This window comes from Gambusia affinis, linkage group LG09 (assembly GCF_019740435.1).
Source record: "Gambusia affinis linkage group LG09, SWU_Gaff_1.0, whole genome shotgun sequence".
NCBI classification, from domain to species: domain Eukaryota; kingdom Metazoa; phylum Chordata; class Actinopteri; order Cyprinodontiformes; family Poeciliidae; genus Gambusia; species Gambusia affinis.
The window spans coordinates 23,012,572-23,024,748 of NC_057876.1; the positions used below are offsets into that span (position 1 = coordinate 23,012,572).

The 12,177-nt window shown below is 38.2% G+C and overlaps 1 long non-coding RNA gene across 1 annotated transcript in view; it reads right to left on the bottom strand.

The window, feature by feature from the left end:
• LOC122837078 overlaps positions 1–8,727 on the bottom strand; it is a 31,621-nt gene extending 22,894 nt beyond the window's left edge. The window contains exon 1 of the long non-coding RNA XR_006371684.1: positions 8,455–8,727. This is a non-coding gene — a long non-coding RNA (uncharacterized LOC122837078). The remainder of the gene's footprint in view (positions 1–8,454) is intronic.
• Between the last annotated feature and the right edge of the window lie 3,450 nt (positions 8,728–12,177).

Consider the following 12,177-nt stretch of genomic DNA (forward strand, 5'->3'; position numbering starts at 1 on the left):
CGTTGTTTCCGGAGAAAAGGTATTCAATTTTGCCAAATTGCAAAATAGAAAAAAATTATTTTGAACTCCAAAATAACTCCTAGCTCAATTGTAATGAGCACTCTCGCTGAACAAACACACCTGAAACCCATTGAGAGAAGGTTGTTCCAGCCAATATTTATAGACATGTGATAAAAGAAAAAAGATGAAAGAACAGACAGTTGACTCTCCAATCCGTCTGTTTTCTCCTCCGAGCCTGTAAGTAAGTTATTTGCCCAGTGTGTAGCTAACGAGAGAGACGTTTCAAAAAAGATCATTTTCTATTAAACTTTTTCTCTGCTGCAATTTCACAGATATACCTGTAGTATGGTTGTTTTTAATAGTTCTATAAATGTTGTTGAACCACTTCCACTTAAGTGTTACAACTACCACCACATTTTTGTGCATGCGATGAGCTGCAATTCTACGAAACATAGCATAACATGCATGACAGGTCGCTGAGCAAATCACATGGGTGTCGGTTGCATTAATGATTCAATAGTGAATCCAAAAGTAGTGTGGCAGAAGGGCGTAGGCGTTGCCTGTTTACACGGATCAGGTCCTGTTGGGTGAGAGGCTCTGAAGGCTTTGTTTCGTGTCTCTCAGGGTTGGTCTCACTGTGACAGGAGAAAGATATTAACAGTGTTGGGGACGCCAGAAGCAGGCCTCCGTCTCCATCTCGAAGCGCTGACTCTACACCCTGCTGGGATACATGTGGTCAGACCTACCTACAGGTATGTCCCTATTAGGCCAGACAGACATCGATTTGCCACCATTCTTTGGAAGGTGAATGCAGCACATCCGATTCTTGCATGGGGAATGTGTTCAAAATTGCACCATTAGAGTGCAGACCTTTTTCAACTTTTTTTTGGTAACACTTCGCATTGACACAGAATAATTCAACCCAGTTTATGTTGGGTATTTGGTGTACCTGCCAGGTCACGGGCTTGAACAAAAACAAGTGAAAAACCCTCGACTTGAATTTTGGGAGCCTAAAATTATTCTGCCACTGTGCTGTCGAGGTTCTCGTGTAGCGTAAAACACAGAAGAGGCAACTCACCGCTTTTACAACTTCATACCTTCACGTGCGAGGCAACTGGCTGTGAGCGTCCGAGTGCTGAGTTCTTTCAGCAGTTGTCGCGTGGTCTCAATCTCTTTACACTTTTCCCTGCCAGGCTTTGCTCTACCAGGCCTCCCCAAACTGTGCAATCAGCAGATGTCTTTATAGAGCAGCCCACCGCTACATGCACTGCCCGCATTCTTTGCCAAATTCAATTGGCAAAATATAATATTTTTCTTTTCTGTTATTATTCTTCTTCCAAGTCCAGCAGCCATGTTGATGTGGCACTTAATATGGCTTGTGGTTGCAAAAAAACCACCTCTCAGCAGTTTCAATTTGAAGCCAGAGTGATGTATCTTTAGTTTTCTCAAGTTGGTCATTTCCTCTGTTTTGGAGGCTTGCCTACTTGATCAATGTGACAAAAAGTAACACATCACAATGCTTTAACCTCCTATAAAGAGGTCGCAAGGTTAGAATAGTTTTTATATTATTGCAACAAAAAACTCAGTCAGTTTTTAAAATAAAATAAATCTCCAAATATTTTTTTATAACTGTTATTAAACCTTTTCTAGAAATAATATTAAATCTCAGTCATGGATTAAAAGTAAAAAATATATTTTTGAACATTGTGTTTTCTACTTTCATTTTTTTTCTTTTTTGTTTAGCATCTCCAAAGGCTAAAATATAATCCTGAAATGTTGATTGCCAATGAACCACGCAGACATTAATGTCACTCATACAAATTTACCAAAAACTTGTATATATATATATATATATATATATATATATATATATATAAATATATATATATATATATATATATATATATATATATATATATTTTATTTTATTTTATTTTATTTTTTTTTCCCCCTTTAAATTTGTATGCTTTGGCCTTAAATATTAGTGACAGTTCTAGCAAATTCTTCTTAAATTGCTTTTCATACCACATAAATTCAAACTTTTGGGAATTTTAATTATCATTATTGGTCATAATCATCTAATAATAAATGTTTATTAGGAAACTTCAGATCTTTCACCAGAGAAAATTTTACCATTCTGTCGCTCCGCTAGTTCCACTTAAAGAAACAAAATCTGTAATTGTCCCACTGCCAATATGGCAGTCAAAAATGTCAAAAGTAACTTATCTGTGGATTGCCGCCATCCATCCATCATGGACATGTGGCAGCATGCATTTTCAGAAACCACAAGCACCACCTGGGCACCATCAGGGTACCGCCATGCCGTCGCTTCTTGTCTGTCACTTGGAATTTCAATATTGCTGCAGAGGGTGGCGGACTTGTTAAGGGTGGGTTACCCGTGAATTGAGCTGTCAAAATTAGCAATCTTTTTGGTTCGTTTAAAAGGCGAAATGGGTTACGCACTGAGGCAACAGCTAAGACCCAAGAGGGATGGCAGTATATCTATCAGCGGGAAATTATTCATTACAGTATGTTATCAAATTAACTAAAATATTTTTAGATTTTTTTATTATCATTTGAAACTAATTATTTTACATAATTGTGTCATAATAAGTGTTGATGCTTCTGTCAATTATCCCTAACCTGACCTTTGGAAGTGATTGCGATAATGACAACTCCATAAATTAACTTTTTTTATGATTAATTGCTGATTTTGCCCGTATAATGGCAGAGATAGGAAATTGTGTGCGTGTCCGTCTGCGTGGGAGTGTGTGTCTCATAAGTGGTGATGTTAGATTTGTGCACTTGGCAAGCATTTTTTTTCTTTCGCTCCATTTGGTGACAGATTGGGTTTAAATAACATTATATCTTCACAGTTGTGACTCACAAGCCAAGGCGTTACAAAGTCAGGGTGAGGTTTAGCACTTCAGATGAGGACGAAGGAGGACCAGGTCGCCTCACTTTGTCTTTTAGTTTATCACTTTCTGCAGAACCTAATCTGAGACTCAAGGGACCGTTTCCTGCCTCAATCAGTTTGCTATTTCAGAACAAAACCCATTCTCTTCACATGCTGTCACTTAAAAGCCAAAGTTTGTAGCGATTAGTTGAACAGATGGATGCACTGAGATGGTTTGAAACTTCTTTGAGCTGCCTGCTTAAGAGATAGTGCTGCACATTTTTTTCTTTTCAAGCACAAAACAGAATTAACTAAAGTGGGCATTTTTCACATAAAATTATAATTTGCAAAAAATATAGACATAAACTGAACAGCATAGGTGCCTAGTCATTTTCAGATTGCCTACTTAGAAAGAGACCCACCTTTGCATTGATTATAGTATGTCGCATTGCAGGGTGCTTCGCATTGCTCAATGCTTCATAGCTACCATGCTAACATCGGCGCTCTACTTTTTCAACAAGCCTTAGAATCTGGGAGCCGAGACCATGGCAGGGTGCATTTCCTTTCCGAGCCCCGGGTACCTGGGCATGGAGGGGGATCTTGTTTGATATTGACGCTTCGGGCTCGAAAAATTCAAGTCTTAATCTCACATTGACTTTCTGAACCAGCCTGCTCCACCGTCGGCTGCGGCCCTATCGTCAGCCATGTTTGTTTTTGCTGCTGCTGTACTATCAAAGGCTAACTGCTTTACAGCACCTCCTGGTGCTGCCTGGGAGGAAACTTCTCTGTTTGCTGTAAAGAATCTGGCCTACATATTTTGATGGTAATAGCATCTTATTTACAATGTGTGAATTTTTTATTATCATGTTCTTTCATTATTTAACCAAATACTTTGAAACTGTGGTGATTTTGTTGCATGTCTGCCACATTTAGGAACATTTAAAACACTAAATAAGGATTTTGGTCCATGGACTCTTAACGTTTTAATCTGGACGAAACCTCACACTCTCTTCAGGTAACTCTGCTCACTTTTGCTAAGCCAAAAAACCAAGTTGTGTAGCATAAGAAGGATCAGCTGTTTCTCTCAAGCACAAACTGTCGAGTCCAAGAAAGTTTCAGTAGAGTGTGGCCTTCTGCTGCAAACGTAGCTCAGGCCTCAGTCAGCATTGATGCAGTTGTCCTGTCCTGAGCTGTCCTGTCCTGAGCTGTCCGTCCCTAAAATCCGAGTCTCAGTATGAAGGGGGGCCACAAAGGAGGGATAAGGGCTGTCACTTCTGCTACTACAGAGTGCATGTCAGGAGTGCATGGAAACTAATACAGACGCATTGGGGCTGACAATCAATGGGATGTCACAGAAAACAAGCTGCAGGATGTTGGCAGTCAACTTCCTGGTTACATAATGCAGGTCAAGTCTTAATTATGAGAACATCAAGTGTAAGTGAGTAAATTTAAAACAAGAAATAATACTACTTGATGATATAATTGCATTTGATATTCTAAAGGCTTAAAACTAGATGGTTTTATCATTCAAAAAGAAAGAGGAAGTTTTGGACACTCTCAGCATCTTCTAAAGTTTTTTTTTCTCCATTAGTTACAAAATCTTGACTTCAGACTTATATCAAAGGCTTTCCAGTCGACATATTCTCATACAGCAACATGCATATGTGTCCTACATCATGTGTTTGTTTCTTGTGCCTATGGTAGCAACCTAGAGGTATGCAAAGCACTGTTAAGGTCAGAAAGCTGAGATGTGTCATATGTTAAAAGCAAATTTTACAGGAAGTAAATGATCCGATTTACTATAAAGCAAGAAGTCCTCTAAATATACCTAAATGTGAACAAAACTATCCTCTGAGCCACAAAAACACATTGTCCGCATTCTTTAAATCTCCACCCAAAATAATATTAATAAATATATCAGAATGACTGAAATGTAACTATGTCAAAGAAAAAGCTTTAAGTCCAAAAAGCAGGATTATCACTCATGTGCCTATAAGGGTGCTTTTATTTGACGGTGTGAAATTGGAGCTCCTTTGAAGAACATCCACAGAACCCCTTTCCCTATTTATTTCTCATCAGCGGTGTGACTCTGACATGTGTCTTTTGTACACCAGAATTATGGCTGGGCTAAATTAAGGTACATTCAAAGAGATATGTTACCAGAACTTTTAGGTGAATAACTTTAACTCAACAGAAGGAAAATGAGGTCTGTTATATAAGAGGGTTCCTCATTTTTTTTAAATCCATGTCCTTAAAGAGACACTGTGCTGAGATCATAGTCCTTTCCATCACTTTCATCTTCATAATCATCATAGGTATATGTAGGATTGTCACTTCAGAAAATCAATAGAATATTTTTTTCAAAGAAAACAAAATTAAGCAGCATACGAAAAAATAAACTGCGATTGAGAAAAACGTGACAAATTAAAAACCCGAACCATTAAACGGCTTACTGTATCAGGTGCAGTGGATATAATAATTGCGTTTTTTTCTCTTGTATTGTTTTTTGGTTGAGTTTTTACAAAATCAAAATTTCGAATATATATAAAGATTACGTTAGAAAAATAAAGAATTCTGGTTGATTTTTAAAATGCCGATAAAACTAAAACATCTCTTATTTAAAAAAAAAACAAAAAACTTACAGCGTCGCTGTATTCATTATTATTACAGTGAAATTAAAGTAATACAAAAATAATTAATTTGTCATTGTTGTAATTTAGCCACATTTTTGCCAATTTGAAAATAAAAAATAAAATGTCATTTCTTTTGAAAATGGCAACGAATAAATGTAAAGCAACAATTGAAAAAATACATATTTCATCTCCCTTTTTATAAAATGTGTAAGAAGCTATATTTTGTAATAAATAAAAATGAAGGATGTCTAAATTTTATCGTAAAAATTATTCTTTCAAAAAAAATATCCTTGAGCGAATGAATATAATTTATTAAAAGAACAGCTAAAGGACATTATGTATCTGATCTAAAATTCAACAAAGCACAGCGACTTGTTTTAGAATTATTAAAGTTTTTAGCTTATGTCAGACAAACAGAATAAGCTAAAACAATGAAAAAGTAATTACTTTCGTCGTACTTTTTTGTTAGTTTAGCTATTTGTTGCAAAGCCATCTGGTAATGCATCTCTTTGTATTTCCTTTGCATTGTTTTTAACATTTGCAGAACTTCGTGTGCGGCTTCAAAAGACACGGAAATCCATCAGAGCGCTCTTTCAAGGTTGTATCTAATTGGCGAGATTCCCTTATTTCAAGTCCTTTTTTTTATTTCTTCAAGGGACATTGTCGGGAATAAAAAGCTCTCATCCTAATCAAATAATATGCAATGATAAATAAGAATCCCAGTTTTTGATCAAAGCCTCTCACTCAAATCAAATGTTTTTCTAAGACACTCCAAGTCTCCAAGTGTGAAACTTCTCTGAGTTTCAGAAATAAAAGGCCGCCATCTGTTTTTTTGTATGTTTGTCTGTAGAGAGGACATTGAACTGTCAGCAGTGTCCCTCCTACTCATCAGGACTGTTAGATATCCTGACAACACAAATGTTTTATTCCTTAACAATCTTTTGAATTGTATTTACATCAGTAGGTCAACTGTGGTCAAAGTCGTAACAATAAATATTTTCTTTTTGATGAAAATAGAGTTGATCAGTTGTTTTATTTAAGCAAATTTAGTATTTAATTAAATGTTTAATGAAAAAATTGTATTTGAACATTTACGTAAAAATGGCGGGTATTTTAAAAGTAAAATTATTCTGTTTTATTCAAAAAAGAGAAAATAACATTGCATTTTGATGCATTATTATTCCATCTTTTTCTCTTTTTTTCGTTTTTACATTCTCAACTACATTATTACTGTAAAACATCCAGAATGTATTCACTTCAACGCAACTTAAAAAAACTGATCAGCAGGGAAACTTTGCTGGGGGAAGAAAAAAAAACTTACCAATCTTACCCTTTGAATCTCAAAGAAAACTATCTCTTACATGATTTTCCAAAGTTAGTCCATTGCACTGAAAGAAACGAAGGATAAAAAAGAAATTCCAAAGGCTTCCTCGTGTCGAACTTGGAAGGCTTTTAACTGAAAAGACTCAAACAGACTTACGTATGAGGCTGTCACATTTGCTCGTCTCGAAACTTAGAATCTGAGCGGAAAATATTTATGTAGTCACTCTTTTCCGAAAACTAAAGTCATTTGAAGAGTGTGCCGTTATTTTATTTACTCTATTGTTCTCTACATTGTGCAAATTTGTAAACTACGTCATGCTGGGAAAGCTAAATTACGTGAGCGCTGAGTTCTGGCGTAGCCTTGACTTGCAAGGATGTGTGGGTCAGTCACGTTACCGCACACGTGAAATACTGTAGACGACAGTAATAGTTAGTTGCCAACACAAAATGGACAAAATTTGACACCTCGGCATGCTTCTTGCTCGAAAGTCATAAAGAGTTAACCTCTCATTTGATGTCTTTGTGCAGCAGCATGAGCATCAGCTCCATCTTCCTTCCTCTGTGTTAGCTTAGCAACAGCAGCCATTTTGTCTGCGTTTACATTGGCTGAGAAGTCTTTCTCAGGTCATGACGCATTTCTTTCAGATTCTTGTCAGGAGATGGTAGGAGCAATTTCATCTGAAAATTTGCAGGGGCAAAAGTTCTTAATTTGGGCCTTTAACCAAGATGTCAGGTGCAAAAACGTGGATCATTTCAGGCATGCACTGTGCATGTCCTAAGCATTGATGCTTTCATTTTCCTGCACAGAAGGTGCCAAATGGTGCTTAGCATTTACCACAAGGCTGTCACACAAAGGCACACACATACAATACATTCATGTGCATTCACATCCTGCATGCGCACACACATGTGCACTGATATATATAAATGAGATGAAGTTATCCCTTTCTTAGAGGCTGCTTCAACCACCCGCTGTGCTCTACATAGACAGCCGACCACAGGATGTGCAAACCCAGGAGTCTAGAGGTCACCTTGGCTTGTTTTCTTTACAGGGATGGATCCATGGCGGTAGAGTGGACCACCACCATGCACAATCATACCGCTACCAACATGTCAACACTTCAGTTTAACCAGAACTTTAGTCAAGCTTTAAAGGTAAGTAGTGCTAGTTGTGCCTTCTTTGGAAATAAAAAAAAAGTCAGAGATATCTGCTTTGCAGTTATGTTTGTAAAAACTCTGAAAATTCATTGATTCATAGATTTTCATGCTTTTTCTCAATTTTTTAGAATTATTGACTAGAAATTATTTCAATTATCTGTTTCACAGAACAACTGGTTTACTAAAATTGTATTGTACTTGTTTTAAAAAAACATATTTATAACACATTGGCGATGTAAGCAAGTAAATGTCAATAAACACACTGTTACTACAAGAACATGTTCCGTTTTTTTTTTTTTTTTAGGTTTCTGGGTCTGTTGTCAAGTCGCAGGCCAAATCACCAACCCTTAGCTGGATATTGCTGGGGTTAGGCCTAACACTGCTACTGTAATCTATTGCAGATACCTCTGGCACAAACAAAGAGATACACACAGAGAAACTCACCTCTCCTCTGCAGAAAGACTCCATCATAAAAACACTGGAGTCTCGGCTGATTCTTGTAAGGTCCCAGATGTCCTTGTTACTGAGGCAGAGAAGGGGAGAAAACCATGGGGACTGAGGCCCGGAGACAGGGCTTTCTGTATTTCAAGAGAGCCGGCCTGACTACCCCTGTAAATATAGGAGAGCAAATCCTTTTCAGGTTGAGAGTATGACTCAGGACTGCCACATAAATCAGTGCAGGCCCAGCCCGGCAAAGGCTGGGAACGCCATGGGAGTGGTAGGCGGCTCTACGGTGAGGTTTTTGGGGAAGGATTATGGATTGAGACGTACAGCTGGGAGGCTAAAGTTACACTTTTCATTACCACTTCGAGGGGGTCTTGGCTGCCTGGAAGCCAGTCAAATTTGTGAAGACTGCTTTCTCCCCCTGGAACGGTTGTAATTCTGCAGGCACATTCTTAACCTGAGGATAATTGTTTTTGATATGGCAAGAACAATTTGGCGCAAACGCGTTGGGAAATGCTATTTCTTTCTCTCTTTTTTTGCCAGTGAAAGAATGAGAAAAGAAAAAAGAGAAGGGAGAGGGTATTGTGAAAAGTCCTCATTCACCAAAAGACCAGAGTAAAGAGAGAGCAGTATGCCCCCTTCTGGCTCTTTTCTTCTCTCCCTCTTTTCTTCTTCTTTTTCCCTGGCGTCTGGAGATGTGAAGAAACGTCTTTTGATCAGTCCTGACAGAGCCCGGGCCATGTGAAGAGGGTGGCTAGCGGGACTCTGCCAATCCGTGCAAGGCAAAAAATGTTCCTAATAAGAGAGCAATAAACTAACGAGTGCTGGGTGTTTGTCTGATCCACATCCTGGGTAAAGTTTGTGCCAGCACACCCAGTGCCTTCTGACGTGTACTCGACTCTCATCATTTTCTGGACCATTTGCCAGGTCATTGCATTTCACCTGTTCACTCCCATATGGCCTGACTATTTCTGCAGCAGTCTTAAACTTAGTAGGCACACCAAAATAGAAAATTGGCTTATTCTAGTTCTAAATTTACACTATGGAATAGGATCACAGCTCCACATTTATGTCACTTTCTGAAAACATGTACAAAGTTTGAAAAAGGAAGTGCAGGGTCGGTTCCGAGTTGTTTACACATCAACACAGGTTATTCCCAAAGCTCAGTGCAGGCTTGAAGGGGTCATTTATCAAAGAACTCTGAGTTCTTTTAATAGAACAGAACAAGGAGATAGGCACGTCTCATCTTCTCAATGCAGGTCAAATAAAAACATCACCTCCACTGAAGGAGGAGCAGGACAACAGCACCGCTACCAATTTCTGCTCTTTATACCGGCCTGCACCAACAGCAGGCGAGTTCAGAGTGCTACGGAGCATCCCAGGCACAAACAGGTGCTCAGTGGAGTTGATGCTGATCTTCAGCACCAGGAAGGTGCTAAGTGTTGGATGTGTGAGGGCTTGTGAGGTTAGGCTGGCCAGACTTTAATGGTTTGTTGGTGAGTCCGCGACTCAAGCACTGGTAATTAAGGTGGGGAGAGGCGACTCAGCAGTGCCTGGGGAAACCGGCGAGGGGGACTGGCCCACGCCTAGTGGGGAGGAGAGGTCTGCCGCAGGAGGGACCAATCAAGTGTGAAGTCGAGCGCAGACCCTGGGCCTTGGTTCAGTGGGAAAAGCCTTGGCCACTAGTTCAGAGCGCCGCAACTTTCACGGATTAGTAGAGACACTATTCTGAGGGCTGAAAGGGGAACACAGCACGGAGGCGGCATCAATGCATGTGTGCACGCACACAAACACACAGTCTCCCTCTTTCTTTTTACCCTCGCCCTCCTGCACACAAAACCCACCAACAGCTGGGAGGAGGGCTGTAGCAATCGCCACATTACCATGGCAACGGCATATATCACATTTGGGCCAAAATGAAGACACATTGTGCTTCAACCGGATATTTATTCTTCCATTTAATAGAAGTATTCTAATAGTTTTTCTCCATGCCTGTAAAATGGTTCCCCCTGACTGAGTTAATGAGCTGCAATTGAAGGTGCTTAGTGCATCAGACTAGCATTTTGTCATTTTGCAAATTACAGGATAACAACATTGCAAATTTAACTTGTGTAGTTTCATTGCAAAGAACCCCGAGCATCTGCTGTGAAGAGTTGCATGTTTGTTAATTTCCTCCAATTTCCTTGGTCCTGTGCTCAAATCTGTGTATCACATTTGAAAGACGTGGCTCTTTTAAGTGAACTCATTGCTAAAATTAAACTACTTTCACTGTCCTGCGCTTTTGGCAGGTTCAGCTTTGAAGCATAATCACTAAACACTTTTTCTCATTTGGTTTTAAATGTAATTCTTAAAAAGCAGATAAAAGAGTTTTTCTTCTGAAAAAGGGCTGTGGTCGTGATTACGTAATGAAAATATTAAATATTTGAAGTTTAAAGAAATCAATTAGTCTTTTGAAGAGTTTAAAGATGATTCAAGAAAATATATAGACACACTTTGTTTTTTTTCTCATAGCACTTCTGTGTAACTGGAAAATTATTTATAAAGTATATTTTTACAGACGGGAAAGTTTATTTCAGAAATGTCAAAATGTTTATAAGTATTATAGACCAGCAGCAGTCAGTACAGAACTGTCAGTCTTCTTTTTCCTTTGCAGCACATCCTGAAAAGCATTCATTTTAACATCCTATCTGCAACTTAAATAAAAGACTATGTTTGGAATAGTACATACTGCGAAAAACAGATTTAAGTCTTTTAAATGATCAGCAGTTAATTTTTATTCATCAGTGATAAGTAATGAAACGGTTTATTTATTTTAGAACCATGATATGATGCATTCCTCCTTTCAGATGTAGCATTTCCTCCACCATGTGTCCGGAAACAAACTCCACAGTCTCCCCCGGACTGACAGCTTTAGCTGAACTAAAGGGTGTCCATTGTTTTGGAGATGCCAGCTGTAGCGCTGACATCTCCCTTTGAACTGGCAACCATTGTGTAGCTTTGTGTCTTAAAGTGCTTCTTCATATTTAAACTCTTTCCACCAAGCTATATGTCTATTAAGATGCTATTTTTTGTCTGTATTACCAATGAATTTACAATAATGCATTTACTTTCACAGAGTAAAGGCTGTTCTGTTCACCATCTCGCGAGCACAGCCACACATATGCACTGACAGAGCCGTGGGATTGGATACCTTCCACTAGCACTCAGCTACCTTCCAAGAAGTAGGAGAGAAACAAACAGCGTGAATACATCAGGGGTTTCTTTGTTTGTTTGTTTTGTTTAGTGACAACAACAAAAAAAACAGATAAATATGGTAACAATCTAACAGTAACAGATTGGAAAAGTAACTAACTATTCACTTATTTTGTAAAATTGTTAGACGGTATTATTTATGAAACTTTAAACAAAATAAGGCCCTGGAGTGTCCCACAAATGAGGCAGAACTTACAGAAAACCAGAGACGGTAACTGTACATAGCAACCTAAACCTAAAACCTTCATATTTTCATTTTTGTTTTTTAGAATTCATCTGGTAAAATAATTACATTAATTAGTATGAAATACTGTACAAACACATCTGGTTAAAAAAATCAAGAGAAATTAGTTTAATGTTTTAATAAAACTCTTAGGATTGTAAGTATTTTTGCTTCATAATGACAGAACCAAGCATTTTGTAAAGAAGAAAAAAATACAACAGAAACTCTAAATATATGAGCTCATGGAT